The following is a 5,019-nucleotide window of genomic DNA, read 5'->3' on the forward strand; positions in this document are numbered from 1 at the left end:
CCCAAAAGTCAATAACTCTTGAGATTTTGTTGTCAGTGTTCTTTAGTTGTTATATTAGTTCAGGAGTCGACTCCTTAGGTTCATCTCCTTTAAAATAGTATTTTCTCTCAGTCAGCCTTGATATCCACTGATATAGCTCCACATGGAACCATCGAAAGAATATTTTGTATTGATCTTCAAAAATATACTTCTCCAACCACCTCCTAGTTGACAGATCAGGGCTTCTATTTTCATGTTTTGCAAATTATCGTTCCTTCTATTCTACCCAATCTCGAATTTATTTCTTCAATGGATGCAACATAAACATCCCTCAAATAGATCCTAGTTCTAGCAATGGAACCATTTGATGGCTTAGGTTGGGCTAATCTAGGTTCTTACTTTTAATTCACACCGACAAAACCCTCAATCACTAGCCCTTTTGGCAACAACCTACAAGCAGATCGCAGTCTCACCCAAAGTGACTATGGGAGGTTGCAGAACTAGGTTTCTGTAGCGTGAGCGATGCTGCAATGTGGCACTTTTGTAGTTTCTTTATGCTTTAATACTTATAAACTACTTTTCTTACAACAATTAACTTACACTTCTATATATTACTTCGTAGAATTATGTTCATCACTTAACATAACACAAACATCCATAAACTTCACAGTGCTAAAATAAAGTGGAGATAATAAGAAAATCAACACACGAGACACATATTTTACCATGGTTCATCGCAATGCGGGACTACATCCATAAGAATTGTTGCTTATAATGGATAATTGATACAACAAACAATTATTTCTTGCGCACACATCTACAGGTTGTCTACCACTAAGTTGCAGATCATCTATGCACTAAGCTGTAGACGCAGGCCTCTATGTACTCAACTACAGAGCCTCACCCTTTCTCGAAAGTACAGATCACAAAAATATCACCATAATCATAGATCTTGATCAATTATATGCCTTCGTTATTTATTATTCATCCTTTTATATAATATTACATGAGGGATTACATCACTACGTTACCAGGTACTTGATACCATAATTTACAAAATACAAGGGACTATGGTCCAAAACCATCAACTTTTACAATGTTTTATGCTTTTTACAAAAAGGGAGGGGCTTCTCTGCGAAGCCCCTTATGCTTCACAGTCTTTGTTGTGCTCCACTTCTCTACCGCATGGTCCACTTCATACTTCGCGACATATTTTCTACTGCATGCTCCACAAAACTCAGATTTCTTGCCCAAAATCTAGCCAAGTTGGGCTGCGACCAACAGGCAGCCACAAGTAGCATCAATTAACATTATCATAATGAGCAACAATATGTAACAACTATGAGAAGCTTAAATCAAAATATGCAATAATATTCACATGAAATGGTAGCCTATATGGTCAATAACTGGAAAACATACGTTAGTATCACAATATATTGAATCAACACTTATACAACAAACACTGACCATCTCTGAATGCACTATCTCCAACAACAACATAAATGGTTAAGCGTCAATATATTTGCTCATATAATGAAGTCAAACCCCTAACAATAATACCATAGCATGAGGCACACCATGAACACCTTCAAGCTAACCATAAAACCAACAATGGATGGGTGAAGTAAAATAATATATATATATATATATATATATATATATATATATATATATATAGATATATAAAATTCTCCCCCTGGACACATGCCATCTCCAAAATCATCTCCAAACTATAGTGAACCACTTCTGCTGCAATCATTGCTTCCTTAGAACAAGAAAGAAGCACAAGGTGGACTGAGACTCCTATGACCATGAATTATTGACATATAACATTAGAAGTACATGGTCGTAGGAGTGATAGAAGACCTTGTATATAAATCTAACATGACTTCATGACTCTCTTTCACATGAATGCCCAACTCTAGGACCAATCCACTCATAGACTCAATGATAAAGATAGTACAAGTACATGGCTTCATAAGCATTTTACATTGTTTAATCATTTAAGTACACTACTTCTATAACATTTCCAATGGGCCAATGAGCCAGAAACATAACATGACATGGTTGTTACATAATTTTTAGCCCATATATATGGCTGCAAGTAGACTTCATGATACTCCTCGAAAAACATGCTTATCACCATAAAGACTCAACTTACTAATGGTTGGACTCTCAACCTATATAATGTGAAGAAATAATAATAATCACATGGATGTAATGATGAGCATATAAAAACCCAAGCATATTTCACCACTAGGACAGATTCACATCTCCAACTCAGCAAGACACCACTTTCGAGAGGCCACACCTCTGCAAACTCTATGTGGACCACATTGCAAAATTTTCGTACTAGATCCCCAAGACACTAAGCTCAAAAGACTCAATTCTATAATCAAACCCCAACACCAATATACTCTCATCAACTCAATAACAATTAGCTCATCAACATAAACAACTAGTAGAAATAATACAACTCACACACTCTCCCATAATATCAATATACATAAATCAAGACACTCATGGCCATACACATATCATCAATAAAAATTGCGTCATACAATAAACACATCAATCCCTTAGTATATGAACACCATAAAACTATGATGGAATTATACCATATGCACCAACAACTCTACAAAACAAATGTCAAATAATGCAAAAGGTGCATTGCTCATTCCATGCTCAGTGACAAGCCTTTTTCTTAAGGATAAATTCCTCCAAAAAAAATCTGCTACAACAACCACAAGTTTGATCTACAAACTGATATTTTTTCTTCACTACTCTACTAAAGGGCTTTGAACTTCTCACTCTACTACCATTTTCACTCATACACAATGTATCTTTGATGACCAATATGTTTAAAGCATTCTTCCTATCTACAAACCTCTTACTCTGTCAAACACACTAACCAACCATATCTCAGATCCAACATGAGATATATATAATGTGCTGGGTGAGTTCATCTATTGGACTAAGTTCATAGGTGCTCAACCTTGATGAAATCCACCCATAACCATCATTACTTGTGGATCAAAGGAATTCACACCCAATGGAGGACTTATTCAATTATGTGGACGATATGAAAACAAAGTTTTATTTTCCATTACTGGGTAATGTAGAAAGGTTATTTAACGGGTTCCAAGTGGTGTGGAACAATTTTGGGCAAGAGGGAAAGAATGGCCCATTTCTTATATTTTTGTTATATTTATGTTGTTGATAATGATGGTGATCTTGAGTGAAAAATGGCAAAGGACAAAAATTAATAGCATGTGAATAACACACATGAGGAGATGATGAGTTAAATGAATTGTAGAATATTACAATGAAAATAATATCAACTAATAGCGTTGATGATGGGAGCACATTGGAGCTAATGAAGCTACCTGGGGGATGGTTGATAAAATAAGGGTATTATACCCACATTTTTTTTGCTAAAGGAGTAGATGCAAGAGTTATGTATAAATCTCAATTTTGTTCTTTCCTTTGCAAATAAATACATCAGGAACAATGTACACTTTAAGGAGTGCGGGGGAGGTTTTGTGGGGGGTGGAATGTCACACCCGTTCTACACTTTTCCCATCATTTTTGTAATGTAATGATACTCTAAATTATAAATTACTATTTTTTTATGTATTGGCCTAATGAGTGGGATCATAGATCAACAATCTAAGAGGTAAGAGGAAAATGAACTTGTATGGTGTTAGCTAGCACTGCTACTTGATTTATGGGAAGTTAGCAAGAAATATTGGACGAGCACGAAGAGACCAAGAGGAGCACAAAGGGTAAACCTTTAGAAATGATAAAAAGGAATTTGTAAAGAAAAGGATGGTACCAACTCCTCTTGGGGAAGCAGATGAGTAGTGCTAGAATGTCTTGTGAGGTAGAGGGAAAGAAATTCCTTGGGAATAAAATTGTGTCCTAGAGGATCTCAAGAAAATTAAGAGAAAATGGGAATGAGTTCTTGCCAAGAATTGGAAAATAAACCACTCAGGGTGCCTTCCTAGATGATAAAACACCTAAACATATAAGTGATTCCTATCATCTTGAGTTGAGTATGGCATCTTGCTGAAACTACTAAAGAAAATTCCCCTTAGATCATGAATCTAGCTTAGGGGTGACACTGCAAGTGATGCTAGATGCAGTAAGTCTAAGTTTGGGGGGAAAATCGAAATCCCACTTTCAGTATGGCCATTTTATTTATTGTAATTAAGTGAAGTTATCTGATAATTATGAAATTGAAGCTTTTACTTGTGTAATTTAATGTATGGCTCTAAGAAATATTGCATGGTTGTAGAATGTTGGTGCATGCAGCTGCAAGCTAAATCATAGAATTTTATTATGTTGCATGTGAATGTTATGTATATGTTCAATCTGTTGATTCAATTCTTCTGGTCATGTTGAAGAATGTTGATTTCTACCTGAATGGGTAAAGGTAATCCCTATACAATTGATGAGGAATGGACGATACCTCTATGATTTATGAGTTAATTTTTTCTCGTGCTCCTTGTTGAATGTTGTATACTAGCCGCAACACTAATAAATTGCTTAAATTAATAGTAAGGGATGCCATTATTCTTTTGTGAAAGTGAAGAGTTGGCTCTCTGCTAAATTTTTCATGAATGGGATTACTCCCATGACCTTTATGAGCAAGTACTTAACCTAAATAGTTTGAGGATGAAAGAGATAGGAACATCTCTCTGAAACACATTGAATGTTTTATACCTATTGACTTCCTATGTTTTAGAGAAATGGTTTAATTCATGTGTCTATTTTTGAGCTTGAATCTCTTGATTGATCAATCCTGAGAAAATATGGGTTTTTAGCACTCTATGGACCTGAATCATCGTAAAAAGGTTGAGTATAAACGAGATGGATGAAACTCTATGAATAACTAAATGTTGGCACTTAAATGGTTTTAACATCGAGCCTAGAATTTATGAATGTAAAATATAAGCTCAAGAGAGATAGATTACTAAGACAGGGAGTTAAGGGCATTCTTCTCCATATATTTATGCATATATATTTATGCACAAGCTG

This window comes from Pinus tabuliformis, chromosome 3_2 (assembly GCF_031772625.1).
Source record: "Pinus tabuliformis cultivar Carrire ecotype Pingquan chromosome 3_2, CPIR1, whole genome shotgun sequence".
In the NCBI taxonomy this organism is placed as follows: Eukaryota; Viridiplantae; Streptophyta; class Pinopsida; order Pinales; family Pinaceae; genus Pinus; species Pinus tabuliformis.